Source organism: Neltuma alba, unplaced genomic scaffold (genome assembly GCF_004799145.2).
Source record: "Neltuma alba isolate B1F8T4 unplaced genomic scaffold, ASM479914v2 tig00011488_pilon, whole genome shotgun sequence".
In the NCBI taxonomy this organism is placed as follows: domain Eukaryota; kingdom Viridiplantae; phylum Streptophyta; class Magnoliopsida; order Fabales; family Fabaceae; genus Neltuma; species Neltuma alba.
Window position 1 is genome coordinate 1,001 of NW_021636157.1, and position 11,170 is coordinate 12,170.

The following is an 11,170-nucleotide window of genomic DNA, read 5'->3' on the forward strand; positions in this document are numbered from 1 at the left end:
GAGGCCAAAGCACTGTAATTATAGAAAAGAAATTAAACCCGGAGTCAAAGTGCACCGATAAAGCAAGACTAGAGTCTTGCAATTCAAATTGTTCACATTTAGCCATGTGTCAATTTCCTAATGGAGAGGATTTAAAGCTTTCCAAGTGTCAAACCACCAATGGAGAGGATCTTGACTTTGGAATTTAATTACATTATAATTTACTTAATTAAGAGAGAGGTTTCAAGACTAAGTAGGAGGGTGACACTTGGCAACTTATTTATGATGGTAGTTGGGATATTTTGGTGTCTTAATTAAGCTTTTGCTCCCCCATAATCAGACTTTATTTCGGCCTAGAGGGAAAAGAGAGAGAGCAAGAGTGATTTTTTGAAGGGATCAAACAAAAGCAAGTATATTTGACCTTCCAACTAAGATCCAAGCTTGGTAAGTTGTTTTAAGATATTCCTTGCTTTATTTTATTGATTTGTATGGTTGGAAAAATCACTTCTTGTCACTTCTTGTTGCTGGCCGAAATGGGTATAGTATAGGGAAGGAGGTTTTGTTGTTAAACATAGGATACTATGAATCAAGGTGGTTTCAAGTGGTTTAGTGTTGTTTTGAGAAGCTTTTCATGGTTGAACTCCAAGAGATATGATTCGGCCAAGACCCAAACTGAACCTTAGGATGTGTTTTTCAAAGTTTTGAGGCTTCCATTGTGTTCAAAATGAAAAATAGTGTAGGGTAAACCTAAAGAACAAGTGTTGGAAGCCATATAATCAAAGTTGCAATTTTTGGATTTTGAACCCTAATGGTTTGGTCAGTTCAAAACTGAAGGAAGGAATTTTATTTTGTTAAATCCAAGTAGATATTTGGAATCTACATGAAAATCATGTAGGAATGAGTCATGAGGGAATTTTTAAGGTTAAGGAAATAAACTCTAAAAAATTCAAGAACAAAGGTGGAAGTTTTAAGGGACAAAGATTGTCCTTAAATTATGTTGTTGATTTTTATGTGGAATGGTTGATGATTCTTACTGCCCTTTTTGTGGATTGCCATGTTAGGGTTTGGCATTTGTGGAAGCAAGAAAGAAGAACAAGAAAATCAAAGAGCATTGGATCAAGGTAGTAAGATTTAATTGACCTTAATGTTGAGTGTTGCATTGATTGCTATGCAATTTCATATGCTATTATGTGGTTAAACTAAATGATGATGATGATGATGACTGTGTAGCTATACTCCTTGCTTTATGTGCCTTGGCTATGGCATGTTAGAGTGCTAAATGTATGAGGTAAAGTAATTCCCTATTAATAGCAAAAGGTTGGAATGCTTGTAATTGATGCATATTAATGTTTTGGTTGATTGATCTTGCTACTGGGATTTCATTGAAATCTCATCCCCCATATGTAACCTAATATTTTAGGGACTGAATCATCAAAAGGGAGGATGCAAATCCAAGGATTAATATGGTGATGAGCCATAAGGAAATATTTGTATTTGATTATGTATAAATATCAATGGTTGGTGCTGTAATCCCTAAGCAGGACGTCAGTTTAGAGCCACGGTTTATTAAGTTACTGAATGAATTTCTGCATGAAATTTGGTATACATAAAGTTCACGTCCTAAACTTCAAATCGATAGGCAGTACATTAAACTTGGCCAACTACACGATTTTTAATAATTTTTCAAAGTTAAGATTCAGAATCTGGAAAAAGGATTTTTGCCAAATAGACAGAGGTGAATTTCACAAAAACCTGACACTTTTTGAAATGGAATTGGTTCATAAGATTATTTTTTCTTGAAATAGCATTCAAAGACTTTTTATTTAATTTTGAACCACTCCATTTTTATTTTTCTAAATTAAGTTATGAATTTTTGAAGTTGGGCCAAAAAACTGGATTTTTACTTAATGAACAGTAAAAATCCGAAAATCAGCCTTTTTCATGAATTTTTGAGCCTAAGACCATCCAATGTGGTCTAAAATGGTTTTAATTAAATTCTAAGTAGATTCGATAGTAAAGTGCGATAGGAATTCTATGAATTAACAGGATTTGTAATTAAGCACTTTGTTTAATTAACAGGATTTGTAATTTCTTAACCAAAAGTGTTGAGTCCAAATCTTGATAATATAACCATGTTAAATATTTGGTAGGAGAATTTTGTTGTTCTTCACAATTCTATCAAGCCCAATACTAATAATTTAGCAATATTGTTATACACCATTCTATATAAATATTTGCCTTGCACCCATTATATTCTTCATATGTCTATTCTCTCAAGATTAGTAAAATTAAATTTTGTCTCTCCCATTTATTCTTCTATATTATGATCAATAATATTCAGTTAATTTGAGATAGTCACAATCAACCAATAAGTCAAAAAATTATTTTTAATTTTTCATATTTGAGTCAATCAAGGGCATACGTTGAATTAGTATACTTCAACAATGCCTCTAGTATTTCACTATTTCTTTTTAGCAAAGTTCCGTTTGTTTCTTTCTTACATAAAGTAGTCTTTTACCTCATGAAAAAAAAAGACTACATTTTATAAGAATAAAGTTATAAAATTTCAAATTACATAGTATGTTAGAGGAAAAGAAATTAACTAATACTTAACATTTCTGACAAAATTAGCCATGAAAAATATTCATCGGTAATTTCTATTGAAAATTTTCTCAGTAAATTTTTTCATAGAATTTGCCATAGATTTCTAAAAAAAAATTTACCCCATGGCTAATTCCATCTAAAAACAAAGTCATCGACAGAATTACTGATAAAAATATTTCATAAAAAAAAATCCATCAAAAATCCATGGCAAATTCTGTCAGTGATATTTTTGATGAAATTTACTGCTGATTTTTGACTAATTTTTCTGATGAAAATTATTCCGTTGGTAACTCTATCAGTGATTTAGTGTTTTTTTAGTAGGGATAAGAAAAAACCACTTGCATATGTGCCAATTGAACAACTTGATCATTGCTCAGAGAATTATTTTAGCTAATGATAACAAGATTAGAGATCTCACTCACTTGAGCTATAGGCATGTCTAGTAGCTCTTGCAAGTACCATGAATGGGCTCCACATGAGTTGTGGCCACTGCTTCAATTAGCTTGATAACCTCATCCTCTATATGAGAGGAAGGAACTTCTACTTTCATCATCTTGTTTTCTGCTTTTGTTTTCCTATTCTGCTCCTCAAATTGCTTTAGCATCTCCTGGATGTTATTCATTATGGCATCTTGTTGTTGGTCATGTTTAGCTTATGCCTTTATGACATTTAACTTCAGCCTTGCGTCATTTGTTAGCATCCTCAAGCTGCTTACAAAAATCTTCATGTTCTCCTTCAACTTGGCGATGTTGTTTAGTACACCTATAATGATCAACATATTCATATTATTCATAATACATATCATTATAGTGAAACATCCTTCCTTTAACCCTTCAAAGTATGCAATTGGAAGTGTTACGGTTCAAGCGGAACACAAAACAAGCCTGAAAAATGAAAATTCAACATTTGTTTCTCAAATTACTGTTCACTGGTTAAGTTTTAGATTTCCAACTTTGAAAAATCATAACTAATTATACAAAAATCATATTAAGGTGGTTAAAGATTCTATTTGAAGCTATTTCAATTTTATATGTGGAAAAAAATATAAATATGGGCTTAACCTGTGCTAATTCATACAGTTTATTTGTTAAATTTTACTATTCATTTGGTAAAAACTGTACTTTTCAGTTTCTCTGCTCTAACTTTGATCAAGCATAACTCTTAGTACAAATATCCATTTTATGTGATCTACCACTTGTTTTAAATCTTAGGATGTGTATGTTAAGCATTCCAAATTTCATGAGTAGAATCAATCATTTGCCTCATTCCATTCTATCACCATTTCGTGACTCAATTAAGGATAACTTATTCCCTTATTTGGATTAACAATTCATGATTAGTTCTTTCCATGCATAATAGCATTCCATCCATGCATTAACGATTCGCATACATTATCTCATTCAGTAAATTATACATGCCATCATCATTTTTATCATCACATAACATCAATTGCACATCTATAACATATAATGTTATACAAATTATATAATTTAATACCATAACTTTCTTTAATTCTTTCCTCTTTCCTTGCTTCCACCTCATGTATCCTTTCCTTGATTATTATCACCTATTGGGTTTGGTTAAGGGAGAGTGAGATTTGAGAGAATCTTAGTAGCAACCATTACCATTATGCATGCAAGATGGATGCAAGTGTATGATATGCTTAGTTGATAGTTACTCATGCTTACTTATCATATATTCTCATGCTCAATGTTTCATATTAACATGCATGGCCATCGAAAACATCAATGAAATAGAGCATCATACTAGCATTAATATCTCATAACATCATCAAATTGCATAATACACATCAACACACAAACATACACATCAAGTACACAAGAAAGTTCTCATTATCGACTTCAATGCTCGGACATGACCTATATATTTCAACTGTGATGTGCCTATGATTTATCAGAAGAGACGAAAACTTAGGTAAGAGAAAAGACACGAGAGATGGAGAATGCTAAGAGTGATCAACATGGTGTCAACAACTCTAATAGTTCTCGTTATCGACTTCAATGCTCGTCATCGAGTAAGGCTTTATAAGCTTTTATAGTTTTCTATAGGTGCTTTTAATGTTATTTCCATTATTATCATCATCAATGGTGTCATATATCTTTATGTTTGTGACTTTTTTTAATTTCTTAATTGAAGTTTATGTTCTTATTGACACTTAAGAAGCACAATAGTTAATTTCTATTACCAAACCTTTAGTTTCTATTACTGAACCTTTCCCTTGTATTTGTTGATTTTTCGGCCAAAATGTTCTAGGTCATTTCTTGGTGTTGAAAGAGATTAAAACTCATTAATTGCTTTGTGATGTTTCAAAATTACCAAACAGAAAAACATTATATATTATAAAATGTATATAAAATTTGACAAGATTTGCTGTAATGATCTAGTTTAGAATTCTTATAATTATATAAGAAGTCACAACAAAATGGATATATAAAGCTGTGAAAACTTATAAGTTATGCTATACAGCTTAGTCTAATATTCGTTCATTTTATATTTATAATGGTTAAGGGGCAAATCCATCAATAAAGTATTTTGCTATGGACATCCCACATCATAAAATTTTCTTAGATGTAAAAGTATATATGAACTTTATAAAATAGGGTATAAATACCACAAATGTTGAGCCAATTAGTTGACTATTTAGCAAACATATAGATTAAAAAAATTGCATAAAAATACATAAAAAGTTTTTAAAATGGTGCAAGACTATCATGGTTGTTGAAGACTTCATGTGTATTTTTATATTATTTTGAAAACTTTCATTATATCTTTACAGCTTTTTCTTGGTTGACATGTTTGTTAAACAATCAACGTTAGTTGACCTGACATTTTTACACCATTTTGAAAAATTCATATGTACTTTGGCATATAAGAAATGCTTATAGTGTCTGTTGCCCTTGGGGGAATACATCATGGGGTGGATTTGCACATTAACCCTATTTATAAATACAACCCAAATGTTTTGTTCATAGTACCTTATTTAGTATACCTATCTTCATATCTTATGCATAAAGTTGTTTTATTTAATTTCATATACTATCTCCGGTTCTTAGTCTAAGAGCTAGTTTGATTTTTAATTTGATCTTAAATATAAGACCCCAATTCACTTTGTCTCTCATATTTATATATTTTTTAAGGTAGTCTTTGTAATAGTTGCACATGTTAAAGGTTTTATCAAATGTTAGTTTTAACTAATACACATAATTAGTGAAGGTATTTTAGGAAAAAACAATGCCTATTTATTGCAAGTAATTAACTTAATAAACTTTCTTAATCTACTCAAATTAGTCAACTAGCTCTTATAATAAGGATCAGAGGTAGTATATTATTTTGAGCACGTGATATGCATGTAGGACTACATAGCAGTATTAATGTCTTATTCCATTTGACCTTTTAGGTGACTTTTGAAAGTTTCTGATTTTCGGTTTATTTGCTCTAGCCTCTGTAGCTTCAATTTGAAATCCAAGTAGGTAGTTATGATTGCAAAGCCTCCTTTTTAAGTCATATCACTTTGTAGTCAACTTCTTTCAATATGCTCGAACCTTTCCTAATGCTTTTGATAATGTTGATCCAAAAGTATATGGGAAAAAATGACACTAAGTGAAAAAATTTTCTAAAAAAATAAATTGTAATTATTGATTTAGACAGTAGCAAACAAGAATAATAGATGTAACATGCATGAGAGTTACATTTAAAATGCAAATATTTTTCTTATAATTTAAAATTTTGAATTTGCAATTACTTGAATCGATATCAACAATCTATTTTCTAGAAACTTTTGTCAGAGATCTAACTGTCATTAAATAGATCTTTTGGGAGTAATAGCATTCTGTCACACCTCTCTTTATAATCCATCATATGCCAATTGGAACCAATATAAGTCGTTTCGTAACATTTTCGGATGAAAAATTTTAAATATTGGGATTTTACTGTTCATCCTGTCCGTACACTATTCATCTGAAAATGGGCCAATTTTGAAAATTCATAACTAAATCTAGAAAAATTGAAACAAAGCGGTTCCAATTTTCAAATGAAGTCTGCTAAGAGTTCTATGGAGGAAAAATAATCATTAGGTACAATTTAATCCAGAATAATTCTAGGAAATTCGTCAAAATATACTGTTCATTTGGTAAATTTTCAAATTTCCAGTATTTTTGCCCAACTTTGGAAGGGCATAACTCTTAGCACACAGCTCCGAATTTGATGAATTACCACTTGTTTTAAAGATAAAAATGAGATCTATTTGTTTGTAAAATTTCATGCCCAGATTCCCACAATTTTTTATTATTTTATGTGCCACAAGTTTGGTACTTTTTAGGGAATTTCTATCCCCTAATTGCCACTTTCTTTGATTTATTTCCCCTTTTCCTTTTTCCACATCCATTCCATAATGTACCATGCATAATTCCAACATTAGGGTATGAGAATAAAGTATAATACACATCATAACATCATCCATAACTAGATACAACCATTACATAAAGTTCAATGATACCTTACACAACATAACACAATAACATTAATTATATATTGCTCCACTATCCCAATGCCAATTCCTTGCCTTGATCCATGCTTGGTCCACTTCCTAATTAGTGCATAAAATGACATAGGAGAAATGAGATTTCAAAGAAATCTCAGTAGCATATGAATTATAATTATCATGTAAATCATTGCAAGTTAAATTGTGATATGTCATGCAATCCAATTCATTCCCAACTCATAGGAATTCATGCCAAATATCATGCAGGGAGAGGAAAATTATATCATCCCCATTGACATACCACAAAGCATTTGGCTAAAGCATAACCGATGTTAATCAACAATCAAAGTCACCACAAAATTCCTCCAAATCCAAGCAACAACAAATCACAACAAACAAGCAAGATAAACAATCAAATTATAATTCAAAGCTACCTTTGCAAAGCTTGTCCAATTAATTTCTACAAGGAGCAATGCTTCTCCTTAATTCCTCCTCTCAATGCCTATTAAACCAAGCATAAACATAGGCCATATTAATCACAAGACAACTTAGTTCCAACACTTTAACATTACTTAACAATTTCCCCCCTTTTGTCTTTGATTTTTAACAAATTGATTCCTCCTTTAGGATCAACCATCTCATGACTCAATCCTACACAATTTTTCATGAGGAATCCAATGGTGTAATCAGATTTTTAAAATTTAAACTCCTTCCCCATAAACTCCTCTTGGTCGAATAGGGGGCTATATGCTTCCAAAAATTCTATTTTTGATTCCAATGATTTTAAACACTTTCCAACATTACATCCCTACACAAAAACATGTTTTAAAGCCATTGAAATCATCAAATCAAGAAAAATCAAATTGCTTCTGCATGAACAGTGCTGAACGAAATTCCTTCCCTTAAACCCTAACTTTGTTTTCATCTAAAAATCAATCCATACACCATTTAATCTTCCTTATTCCACTTGATTATGAAGGTTTCTATCCTTTTCTAGGCATCACACATCCAAACTGAATTTTGGTAGAATTTTCAGCATTTTTCCAGCATTTTCCCAAGCAAAAATCCTTGTTTAATCAATATAAAACTTAGAGATATTGATGCTTAGACATACCTTAGTGTTTCCTTGAAGTAAGTTGGATGATCTCTTGCCTAAAACACCTCAAAATTTCATGCAAGGGTGGCTGGATGAATAGTGACAGAGTTTTCCCTTATTTTTCCCAATTTCTAACATTTTTCTTGTATTTTCAAGGGTATTTATAGAAAAAATCCATCTGCCCTCTCCCTCCTAATTTGCACGCCCAAATGACAGATAAGGAGGTGTGTTGGCAGCCATCAAGTGTCTCAAATCTTCAGATCTCACCATTGGCATTTCTCTGGATTTTTTCACATAAATATCTCTTAATTTTGCATTTTATTTAATAAAAATGGTGGAATCTGGAAAGTGCACGAAATTAGGCCTTTAATGGGTCCATTGTAGGCCCCAAAAATGGTGTGGGCTGGCCCACAAACCAAATCACTATCCCAAACCGATTTGAAACTTTATTAGTTACTATTCACTGTAACATGTCATAATTTTTTTAGACCTCCAAAACTCATTTCTCTCCATGATAATTCACCTTTTAATATGGGAGCATGATTTGAAAATTTTTAGAAATTTTCACCACCTCTAGGTATTTATTTTGAATTTTCTCCGATTAGGCCTTTATCGGTGAATCTTAGGGAAAATAAATTCCCTAAAATTAATTCCTGAGCCTCCAAGGCCTAAAACCAATTTTATAAATTCAAACACACATTTAGATGAATTTTCCATCAATCTCCCAAATTTATTGAGGCCTCTAACTCATTAAAATAATTATTTTTCTTCATTTCCCCAATAATTTTCCGAAAAACCTCTGTTTACGGGAAATTTCGTAATAATTCACTTTCACCGAAATTCTACCTTTTGGGCCCCAACTGAGTTTTCAAAACCTCTACTCTATACTTTTTCTATTTTTCATGGATTTTCCAGAATTTTCTCAAATTTTCCCGTTTTGCCCTTCATAGACCGATAATTACAAAAATGCCAGCCTGAACCTTTTCGGGGTTTCATATCAAAAGTTGTTTCATCTCTCCGTCTAGTTCCTACATTGACCCTCATCCCAATTTTTGATCCTTTATTGCCAAATGAAAATTTTTGGGATGTGACACATTCTCTCTAGCTACATTAATTTTACCTCAACCTCTCATTCCTATATACTCTGTCTTCTTCAGTATATACTAGTATCACTACAAAAAACATGTATTTTGTAGCGGTTAAAATATGAATTTTCTAGCGGTTTTAACCGCAACAAATAACATTTGTAGCAGTTAGACAAACTGCTAGAAAATCAAGTGCAAGAAACAGATTTCTAGCAATTATGGGAACCACTACACAGTATGGTCAAAATGCTAGAAACTTTCTAATTGCTAGAAAAAAAAGTAGTCGAACGGTAATGAGATGAAATTTCTAGCGGCTATAAACTGCTAGAAATCACAGAAAAATTTCTAGCGGTTCATTAACCGCTAGAAAGTTCTAAGTGAAATTTCATTTTGCCGAGAAACAAAAAATTTCATTTTGACGCAAAACTTTCTAGCAGTCAATAACTGCTAGAAAGTTTGGAGGAAATCAAATTTTACCAGGAATCGAAATTTTGGAATTAGCATAAAAAAATTTTAGTGGTTAGGAACCGCTAGAAATGTGGCAGCAAATTTAAAATTTACGAAATTTGTCCCTCTTTTTTTCACTGTCTAGCAGTGTTGGAACCGTTAGAAAGTTTATTCCAGGCGAAAAAAATTGAGATGTTTGATTATTAAAAAATATAATATTATAAATTTAAAAACCATTAAGTAGATTATATTAGAGAATTTTTGTTAATATGTATAATTACCAATGTATTACATGTTATAGATTTGAATTTTGTAATAAATAATAAGTAATTAAGTTATGATTGTGTCAAATGAAGTGAATTTAATTTAATAAGATAGTTGAATTGAAGATGAGATAATTTATAATATTGAACCTAAACTGTTATGTTGAGAAGTACTTGAATTAGTTGAGGAGGATATAACAAATGTGAAGAAGAAAAATCTGAAAGAAAAGGAGAAATAAATATGTTAGTAAATTATAAATAAAGACAAAAGGTATTAAGACTTATAAAATAAAAATCACCTTACCATATAATGAAGAGAAAAAAACTATCATATCAGAGAGTAAGAAAAAAAGAGAGAATTATAAAGAAGAAGAGGAGAGGAAAGGAAAAGAGATGGGGTAAATAAATAAAGAGGTGATATGGTATTTATAGAGATCAGTGAGACATTTGTAGCGGTTTTTTTTGCAACGTTTTAATTCATTTTGTAGTGGCCTTACATTTTCTAGCATATAATATAACCGCTAGTATTTGTAGCAGTTTTAGAATTTGTAGCAGTTATATAACCGGTAAAAATTGTAATTTTTTACTTTTTAAAAAACTGAACCAATTTTAATTTATACTTATTTATTTATGAAAGGCAAATTTTTTGAATGATAAAAATTTTTGAAACTGCTATTCTTAATCATCATCCTGCCTGAAAGGAGAAATGATATTTTCGTGGATACAATAAAGAATTAACCAAATTTAAGAAAAGACATATACCTGATAATTGTCAAATTATCGTCTCCTTGAGGAAAGAAGTTTTCAAAATACGGGGGTTGGAGGGGTTCACTGTCATAAATAATGTCATCATCACCCATATCATAAAGATCCTGTGGCTTGAGGTGAACGACCATATTCCAGTCTTTATGTTTCTCATCCTCGACATAGTAAACCTGGTGTGCCTCGAAAGCAAGAATATATGGCTCATCTGTTAGGATTATAGTTTTGATGATAACAAAGTTAGATTAATTGGGTTAAGTATGTTGATCGATCATCTGATCGATCAATCGTTTATCGCTAAGTTTTCAGATAACTGTTCAGGTATAAATCAGTTTTATAGTAGGTATTTCGATCGAAGAGCTATCCGATAAGTTGTTGATCGATAAAATGATCGATCATCGCTAACATGGAAATCACATAAGGTTACAGTTAA